The sequence below is a fragment of the Canis lupus genome, chromosome 25 (assembly GCF_011100685.1).
Source record: "Canis lupus familiaris isolate Mischka breed German Shepherd chromosome 25, alternate assembly UU_Cfam_GSD_1.0, whole genome shotgun sequence".
NCBI classification, from domain to species: Eukaryota; Metazoa; Chordata; class Mammalia; order Carnivora; family Canidae; genus Canis; species Canis lupus.
In genome coordinates, this window is record NC_049246.1 from 16743696 (window position 1) to 16754119 (window position 10424).

Consider the following 10424-nt stretch of genomic DNA (forward strand, 5'->3'; position numbering starts at 1 on the left):
CAGAGTGGCGCAGCAGCGGCATTGGGCTGGGTTTAAGGTAGCGCCGCGGCCGCCCGGGCGCCCCGCGGTCCTAGCGCCCGTCCGCCGCTGCCGCAGGCCCGTGCCGCGTGCCAGAGCGCGGGACTTCCCAGGGCACAGCCGAGGTACCCGCTTTACAGAGAAAGATGCGCGGAGAGCGCCGGCGGCCGTACGCCCGAGTGTCCTGCGGCACTGCATCTGGTAGCCTAAATCTTCCTCGGTGCATTGGTAGAGGTTCGGACTACGATTGGGAAAGTAGTTTTCACATGGACTCTGTAATGTTGCATTGCATTATAAAATAAAACTTACTTGGAAGAGTTGGAGGGACGTGGGGTTGACTCAGTTAGCTTGAACGGGCACGGCAGTTTCTCTTTCATTCTCCTGCCAGACACACAGAAGCGCCAACTGTGTTGCAGGTAAGCCGGATGGATGTGAGCCCAGCCGTGAGTGTGTGTGTGTGTGTATCACACACACACACACACACACACACACACACCACACGCCCGCACAGAGGCACCAGTGGCCTGTTCTGTCCCAGGCTTCCCGGCGGCAGGGGTCGGGGCAGGTATGGGTGCAGCCCGCCGCCGGGTCCCGGCCGCCGCGGTCCAGTCGGCAGGGGGGCGCCAGAGGAGCGCCTCGGTCCCCGACTCGGACGGGCACGCGCACCTTTGGAGAGCCGGGTGGAGGAGCGCCAGTGGGCCCAGGTAGGGGAGCCGTGCCGCCCCCGCTGTTTCAGCCCGTCCGCGGTTGGGGAAGCGCCGGAGGAGGTCCGGGGTCCCTCCCTTAGGGCCGCAGGCCCCGCGGAGCCGCGTGGGGGGCGCCACGGGGCCAGCAGCCGCGCCTTCCTGCTCCGCCTCGCGGGGCCGCAAGTGGAAGCCTGAGCTCCGGAGCCAGGCTCCGCTTTCCGCTCGTGGCCGGCGGCCCTCGCGCCCAGCCACAGGCCGGACAAAGACATCCGCCACCGCGGGCCTCGAGGGGCCCAGAGCCGGCGGCGCGCTCCGCTCCCGGGACAGCCCGCGGGCTCCTGGGTCCCCCGAGCCGCCCCTGCCCCGCCCCGCCCCCGCCCCGGCGCCCACCCGCGGGCCACCCTCCTCCCCGCGCCTCTTTGTTCACATTGTCTTAGGGAGGGCTCGACTCTCGGGTCAAGATGGTGAAAGTTGCCGAGACTCGAGCTCAGCTCCAGACGGCAGGACGTTCGAGGGGGCAGCAAAGGCGAAGCGGAGCCGGGACCCCTGCGCTGGGAGGGGGCATCCGCCTTTTGCGGGGGGGCCGCCTCGGGGGTCAGCTACGGGCTGGAGGTGAGACACTGGGCTGGCCCTGCTCGGGACACAGCGGTTTCACCCGTGGACGTAGGGGAGTCGTGAATGTGCAGATTTCTCGGGCGCAGGAGGTGCGGCGACCTGGAGCGACCTTGCCCTGCCCCCGGGGTGGGAGGCGGGCTGGGGCCCGGCCGGGGGAGGCGAGAGGTGAGGTGGTCCTCCCTCCCTGCGGTTCCCACACCCCTTTGCCGCAGTCCCAGGTCATTGGGTGTCCGCGGGCTGGCTCCGTGCGTCGTGCTTACGTGTCGAGGAAGCACCCGAGCCCTGCCCCGCGGCATCTACGGCGGTCACATCCGCGGTGGGCTCCGACGCTGAGTGCCCCGGGGCAGACACGAGAAGCCGGGGCGGCGGGAGGGGCGGGGCGGAGGGGGGTCACCTCTCCTAACCCGCCCGAGTAGCTGGCATCAATCACCGAGGCAGCCGGCGGCGCTGGGCGAAGCGGGGCGGTCCTGGACCCTCGGGGACAGCCTGCTGGCAGGCTCACTTCTTTACAAACCTGGTCAGCGCAGGCGGGCGGGACCGATGGGGAGAGGGAGACCCTCGGTAAGGGAAGGCACGGGCGGCACGTGGACATTTCCACTGAAGACAGGACTGGGACAATTTCCACCAGTCGTCTCCCACCACATTCTTTCGGTCTGAATTTAGACTGTGAGCCAATGAGCAAAGACCATTTCCGCTTCCGAATCCCGCAGCCTCGTGACTGTCACTTTAAAAAGGATGCAGCAGTGGGAGACAGGGCTAAGTAGCTGATAGAGCACTTTCCCGGTTAGAAGCAGTTTGCCTGCTCGAGCATCTACTCTACTGCGGCGAATTTAATCCACATTTCCTCTGCATCCCTAACTCTACCTGCAGGAAGCTTTTGCTGCTTCCTTGTCCTCTTAACTTGCTGGTCAGGTTTCATTCTCTCCTTCTGTTTGGTCCTGTTTTCCTATTACAGTAATGCAAACAGTATCTTTCCTTTTATTGATCACATCCCTTTTTCTCCGGAACTCACTCCACTGGCTCTGTCTGGCTGACTTCCTCAAGATTCCCTTCCAGCTCTGCCATGATCACCAGCTCCTATGTCCACGCCTGTTTGCGTATATTTTACAAGTGTTCTTCAATGAGTACATAGATGTTAAGCTCCAAGAGGAATGAGGCCTTGCTTTCTAGACCTGTGGTGTAATTGGCTTAATAACACCTGCCTTGGAAGATTGTTGTTAGGAATAAAAGGAAAAACGCACATAAAACAGGCAGCACACAATAGACACTTAAGACAGAGTAGCTATTATTATGCTGATCCTAATGTAGTTCCCCCTAGATTTCTGCCCATGAGATATTCAGCAAATACTATTACTGATTTCAATCCCAATGCTCTCTCAGGCTATCTCTTTTTAAAATATTTTAATCCTTCTGGTTTTCTCTTTTTTCCAGTTTGTCATCTTTTCTGCTGATCATTTAGTGCTTACACTCAGGTGGGAATAAATGATGAGGTAAGTGAAGACAGGTACAAAGATAAATGAGACTAGAATAGGCATCAGCAGATGTGGAACTAGCTTGTCCAACCCTCCCTGCAACCTCACGATCTACTCCCTATGATTACTGATACCCCCTCCATGGGCCCTGGGTAAGTCACTGTAAATATAGGTTTATGATACATGTATGTAAAAATGGCCTGTAAGCTATGAAGTATCTACAGATGTAAGGAGACCACTGGACAAAAGTACTCTGTCCATCTCTGCTGCTTTGCTCATTAACATGTGTCTCCTCCTCTGATTTCCTTGAACCCCCAAATGCATATCACCAAGGAATACTTTCATTCCTTTCCTATAACAATAAAGGTGTAACTGGGCCTCTGCCCTTCTACCTCCATTTCACACATTCTCCCACTCCCACTTTATAACCCTTTGGTCAAAGGCTTTGGATTGGGAACTGTGATGAGTGTGGAGTGGAGAGGAGTGTTTGAGCAACAGACTAGTGTCTGTTGCTAGTCTGACTCCCATGGACTATGTTTAAGTTTCAATGGTAAGAGGACAGGACTATTGTAGTCGACATTTATTGACTACTTTGCTATGTTCCAGACAGTCTACTAAGTGCTTTTGTGCTTTATCTTTTTAATTTTCAAAACTGCCTTATGAAATCGGTACTATTATTATCCCATTTTACACATGAGAAAACTGACATATTCAGGAAGGGGTACCTGGGTGAGTGGCTCAGACGGTTAGGCATCCAACTCTTGATTTAACCTCAGGTTGTGATCTCAGGGTTGTGAGATCAAGCCCCAAGTCAGACTCCATGCTGAGTATGGAGCTTGCCTAAGGTTCTCTCTCTCTCTCTCTCCCTCTGAGTGTCTGTCCCCCACCCCTCTGCTCACTCACTCTCTCTTTCTCCCCTTCCCTCTCTTAAAAAGATTAAGTAACATGCCTATTGTTACAGTGCCGATAAATGGTGGCGCTAAGTTCATGGGACTTCAGACCGCCATTATGTACACTGCCTTCTATTTTAATAGGCATATACTTCTAAATATTTATAAATGGCATGTTTCCCTAAAATAAATATATAGAAGTAAACATCTTATATACACATAGGATCAATCAGCTAAAAGACATAATAAAGGATTAAAGACCCTAGTTACAATCAGGGTGGGGGAAAGAAAGATAAATTTCCTAGGAATACAATTAACAAAATGTGCAAGATCTAAATGAAGAAATATACTTAAAGCTCCTTAGGGACACAAAAGAATACTTGAACAAATAGAAAGGCATATAGTGTTCTTAGATTTTTTTAAATTCAATTTTATAAATATGTAATCATTCCTAAATTAATCTAAAAACTTAACCTTGATGCTAAAGTTAATATAGAAAATTAAATTTAGGGGTGCTTGGGTAGCTCAGTCAGTTAAGCCTCTGCCTTCAGCTCAGGTCATGATCCCAGCCCCGGCATTGGGCTCCCTGCTCAGCTGAAAGCCTGTTTCTCACTCTCCCTCTGCTGCTCTCCCTGCTTGTGTGCTCTCTCTCTCTCTGTTAAATAAAGAAAGAAAACCTTTTAAAAAAAGAATATTAAATTTAAATTGACAAGAGATATGGAGAGTAACTAGCTATACAATATTTTTTAATATTTTAAAGCTATAGTATCAAAACAGAGTAGTGTTGCTATATGATCTATTTATATTAGAATATCAATAGGGAGATAAAACAATAACAGAATAGAAATCACAGAAATAGACCCAAATACACAGAATAAGTTAATATGTGATAAGGCAAGCAATAGGGGGAGAATGGAATGAACAATTGAGTAAATGGTTTTGAAACAACTGAATAGACAACTGGGAAAACATAAATGGTATGTACTCCTCACAGTTTACATGAGGATACAACCTAAATTGAGCAAATATTTCAATATTTTTTTTAAAAGCCGTAACAAGTACTAAAAGAAACAATGGAAGAATTCTCTTCTAATCTCAGTAGTGAAGGTCTTACTAATTGTATAACAGAACCCAAATGTCTAAGAGGGAATAATGACAAATTCTAACACATACAAAATATTTGTTTAATTGTGTGGAGGGAAAACACAAATTCAGAAGATAAATGACAAAATGGAAAAAAATGTGCATCTCATATCAAGTTAAAGAACTCATTTCCCAGGATACCTGGGTGGCTCAGTGGTTGACCGTCTGCCATGGGCTCAGAGCGTGATCCCAGGGTCCTGGAATCGAGTCCTGCATCCGGCTAACTTCAGAGAGCCTGCTTCTCCCTTTGAGTATGTCTCTGCCCTTTCTCTCCTGAATAAATAAATAAAAACTTAAAAAAAAAAAAGAACTCATTTCCCTAATATACAAAAAGCTCCTATAAATCAATAAGAAAAATATGACTTCTATTTTCCAGTCTGACATGTAAAGACTTGGAAATCATCACTGCTGTCCACACAAGAAAAAAGTTGGACAAACTAAAGTCAACAGATATTCTTAGATCCCTCAAAGAATTCAGGTCACAGGATAAGCTGCTGCTGTGAAAACTGAAAAGACAGATAGATGTAGAGACTCATACCTTAGAGGAACAGGAGCCCACCTCTGGAACTAGTATCAGTAAGAACACCTAACTGTCATTGATGAATTGTTAGGAGCTCAGTTTGAACAAGCTTGAGAGTTAAAAATTCAGAAAAGGCCTAATCTTAGAAGGGACCCTACACTTTCCTGACATGTACCCCCAAGAGCTCTACCAGATTCTCACTGAGAAGATCTGAGAAAAATTTCTTCCTGCTTCCTTCAGGGAAGGGAGAAAATAACCATTTTGAAATATGCCCAGAGTTCTCTATTCTTCTTAACAAAGCCTGACCTCGAGAAAAGATATTTTGCCAGCACCTAATCAACCTGGAGGAAGGGAAATATCCACCACCAGGCCCTTCCAGACCTCACTGTGGAGAAAAGGAAATATTCAACCGGGACTTTCTAAAAGACTGAGACCTAGTCATAGGGCCATAGAACATTTCCCCTGCCCCTACATCTTACCATGACATCCAGAGAGCTCCTGTATAGTAAGAAGGATTAGAGCTAAAAGAACTGCAGGACTCAGACCCTATTTTAGAAATCTCTAGGGAAACCCAAAGACAACAAAGGAAACAAAAACAGGGACACCGGAAGAAACTTTAGCCCCTGACCCCATAGCCACTGCAAACAATAAAAACAGCCTAGTTCCTCACCAGATAAATATAAAATCTCCACTAAAGGTGTTTACCTAAGTAATTTTTACCCAAGTCATAAAATCCAGTTTTCAACAAAAAAAATTACACAGCATTCTGAAAGGTTAAAGAATAAAAGCATAATATGAAAAGACAAAGCAAGAGTTAGGAGTTTGGGGATTATCACACCAGGAGTTTGAAATAACTATGATTAGTAAGGTAAGGGCTCTAGTGGACAAAATGGATAACATGCAAGAACAGACAGGTAATGTAAGCAGAGAGATGAAGACTAAAGGAAAGAATCTAAAGGAAATATGAGAAATCCAAAACACTGCAAAAGAAATGAAGAATGCCTTTGATGGGTTCATCAGTGCACAGAACACAGCCAAGGAGAACCAGTGAGATTCCAACATAGGTCAATAGAAAATTCTAAAATTGAAATGCAAAGATAAAGGAAAGAAAGATATGGAACAGAATATCCAAGAACTGTGGGAAAATAACAAAAGAAGTAGCATCCACATAACGGGAATACCAGAAGGAGATGAAAGAGAGAAAAACAACAAGAAACATTGGAAGTGATAACATTTAAGAATTTTCCAAAACTAATGACAGATTCTAAGCCACAGGTCTAGGAAGGTCAGAGAATAATAAGTAGGATAAAAACCAAAAAAATATGCAGTGTATCTCATATTCAACACATATTCCATGTCTAAAGTATAGACAAACATAAAGAGAAAATCTTGAGAAACACCTGGGTCGCTCAGCAGTTGAACATCTGCCTTCGGCTCTGGTTGTGATCCCGGGGTCCTGGGATTGAATCCCACATCAGGCTCCCCACAGGAAGCCTGCTTCTCCCTCTGCCTATGTCTCTACCTCTCTGTGTGTGTGTCTGTTGTGAATAAATAAATAAAATCTTTAGAAAACAAAGAAAATCTTGTAAAAGGATAGAGAGGGGGGAGGACATCTTACCTGTAGTGGAACAAGGGTAGAATTAAGTTGGACTTCTCCTCAGAAACCGTGCAAGAAAGATGAGAGTGGAATGACATATTTAAAGTGTTGGGGGAAAAAAAGAAAAATACTCACAATAGAATAAAATAGTTTACAGAAAATACAAATGGTTCTTAAACATTAATAAATATGCTCAACTCCATTTATATTAAATGCAAAAAAACTGTGCAGATATACCATTTTTTACCTATAAATTTGACAAATATTTAAAAATAATATAAAACACTGTGTTAGAGTTTGGAGAATTCAGATGCTCTCATACATTACTGTGGAGATGAAACTTACACAGCTTTTTAAAAAGATTTTATTTATTCATTCATGAGAAACACAGAGAGGCAGAGACACAGAGGAAGAATCAGGGTCCCTGCGGGGAGCCCGATGCGGGACTCCATCCCAGGACCCCGGGATCACACCCTGAGCCGAAAGCAGATGCTCAACCACTGAGCCACCCAGGTGCCCCCTGACACAGGTTTTAAGAAGGGCACTTTTGATAATATCTACTTATAAATCACAAATACATAGATCCTCTGACTGAGCAATCTCTCTTCTGGAAATTTATCTTCAATATCTATGTACACATGTACAAAATCACATGTGCAGAAGATTCCTTACTGTAGCACTCTTTGCAGTAGCAAAATAGTGGAAACAGCCTATGTGTCCATCGAGAATGACTGGTTATATGAATTTAAAGAAATCTATAAAATAGAATCTTAAGCAACTTGGTAAAAGAAAAAAAATTGGGAAGCTTTTTGTATACTTCCATGAACTAATCTAATCTGCCATGAACTAATATCAAAGGATATTGTTAAGGAGAAAAAAATACAATCCAGAACAGCTTATATGTTATGGCATCCTGTGTGTCCTAAAGGGAAAACTTTTATATTTATACATGTAAGTAAATATCTCTGGAAATACATACAAGAAACAAAGACAATGACTTTCATTGCCTTCAAGAAAAAAAATTATATAGCTAGCGGACAATGGATAGCAAGGAGGATTTTCACTATATACACTTTCTTACCACTTTGAACCACACAAAGTAGTGTTTATTTACAAAAACAGAAGTACGGTTTAATGTTTTAAAGTAATCACATATTCCTCTTTGGAAGGAACGGAAGTACAGTGCCTGATGCAAATGTCTTGAGAGGAACTACAGAAAACATGATCGGGGACCCTGTTCCTCCACACAGCCCAGGTGGGTGAATTAACACATCTCTGAAAATGTAACAGAGTCAAATCCAAATGCTGTTCCTTTCCATCTCTTTCAGTATAATTCTTGTGTTTCCTTAGCATTTTCTCCTGTTAATTTTATCTTTCTTCCTTCCTCTCCTTATTTCTCCTATCATAAAACATGGCTGGGGGGATCCCTGGGTGGCGCAGCAGTTTAGCACCTGCCTTTGGCCCAGGGCGCGATCCTAGGAGACCCAGGATTGAATCCCACGTCGGGCTCCCGGTGCATGGAGCCTGCTTCTCCCTCTGCCTCTGTCTCTGCCTCTCTCTCTCTCTCTCTCTCTCTCTCTCTCTGTGACTATCATAATAAATAAATAAATAAATAAATAAATAAATAAATAAATAAATAAATAAATAAAACGTGGCTGGCAAAGCCCTGGACTTTCTTTACTTCTAATTGTCCCAATATTGGATCACATTGCTAATTCAAAATGCACTACCTTCCACTCCAAGTTCATCCTCATGGCCAGCAAAGCTGCCCAAATTCCAAATGTGACCTCCCCTCCATGTTTGCCTCTTCATTCCCATTTCTCCCCACTTTCCTTTTGGTCACTCCAGCATAACTCATTTTAATTTTTTTTCTTGCCTACTTCCCTAGTTTTATTATTATTTTTATTTCCCCACTTTTAGAATATAGATGGTGTATAAATAATAACAATACCAATAATACTTATCACTCAGTACATGCAAAGAACTTCACATACACTGTTTCATTCAAACTTGATTACAGTATAAATTAGACATCATTACCTCTGCTTGTTAAGGTTGAGGGAACTAAGTTGTAGAGAGCTTTAAAACACTTGACCAGAGTCACACAGCCAGGGAGCAATGGAGCAGGATTCTAATGCAGACCTTCCAACACAAAAGCCTGGGTTTTCCCCTCCTTCTTCTTCCCAGTTTAGGTTAAATTTGTAATCAGACTCCCACTGAGTTATCTGTCTATATTCTCTTCTCCATTTTTTTCTAACTCTGCCCTTTGTTATCATTAACAAGAATGCTAAATTTAATGGAATATCTGTCTGCTTCATTTCTTACACTCCAATGCTTTTTAGTGACTCAATGGGTAATTACCAAGTTAGTATTTTTTAGTAAGTACCTCAAAACATAGACATAGGAAGAATAGAAAAACTTTGAAAGCAAAAATTGTATTAAGAAGAATAAAATAATTCCAGAGGTGTGACTTACATTTTTTGAAGCCATATTTTAAATATAGTAAAGGATGAGCAAAAAACAACAGGCATCTAATTTCTCTTATCTATTAGCCAGCATAAACTTCCTACTTTTGTCAAAGAGTTGCTTCTCTGATTAGATTGGAATCTCTTTACAGTGGGAGAAAACATCTAGAAAATGTTTATTTTTGTACAGCCTATGTTCATTTATATCCATGCACGACTAGATATTGTTGACTATATGCCAGATGTTGCATATAGAAAAGTGGAGGTTATTGCTGATGCTCTATTGCACTAGACAGTGTGTCCCTTTTTTTCTTAGATATGAGGGCTTGATCACATGAATCCAATCAGGAATTTAACTGGTTTGGGGCAGGGTTGCAGTTTTAGGATGAGACTATAGGCCTTTGTCTATAGGCCTTTGTCTATATCCACCCTGTTCCTGGGGCATAGCCCTGCCCTACTTCTGATGGAGAGCCCAGTGGATGTCAGTTTCCTCAACTCTGGAAGATTTCAGACGTTTTCAAACCAGCTTTCCAGGTTCCTTACACACACACACACACACACACACACACACACACAACATGTCTACATCTGGCAAAAGTCTTAAGGCCAAGAGGAAACAGCCGTGTGCTTGAAGTAGGCCCTGTCCCCCCAGAGGCTTCTCGTTTTTTAAGAATGTAAGCTTGTGGGAGGTTTCATTTGCCCTGTAGAAACTTCCAGCCCCATTCCCCATCATCCTATGAATCCTGATAACTCAGCAAATATTTTGCAGAGAAAACCAGCTCTGCGTGTGAAGCGTTTCAAGTTTCCAATTTGTCACACTAGGCCCTGTATTGTTTAGAGCTTTGCTGGTTTCTCTTCCTTTCATGAGGACCATCTGCCTAAGCCACATCTGATCCTAGACCTGTACCCCAAATCAACAAATGCCACTAGGGCCAAGAACACCTGTCAGTCTTCAACTTGCCTGGGAACAATTCTTCCTTCTCTGTCCTTTTAGTTCATCTAGTACTCATTTCTTCCA

The 10424-nt window shown here is 44.4% G+C and overlaps 1 protein-coding gene across 1 annotated transcript in view; it reads right to left on the reverse strand.

Moving 5' to 3' along the window:
• FGF9 (fibroblast growth factor 9) overlaps nucleotides 1–1968 on the reverse strand; it is a 35560-nt gene extending 33592 nt beyond the window's left edge. Inside the window, exons 1-2 of the mRNA XM_038573486.1 lie at nucleotides 1834–1968; nucleotides 328–399 (exon numbers count right to left, since the gene is read on the reverse strand). The gene's annotated coding sequence lies outside the window, so the exon portion shown is untranslated. The remainder of the gene's footprint in view (nucleotides 1–327; nucleotides 400–1833) is intronic.
• Nucleotides 1969–10424: the final 8456 nt, after the last annotated feature.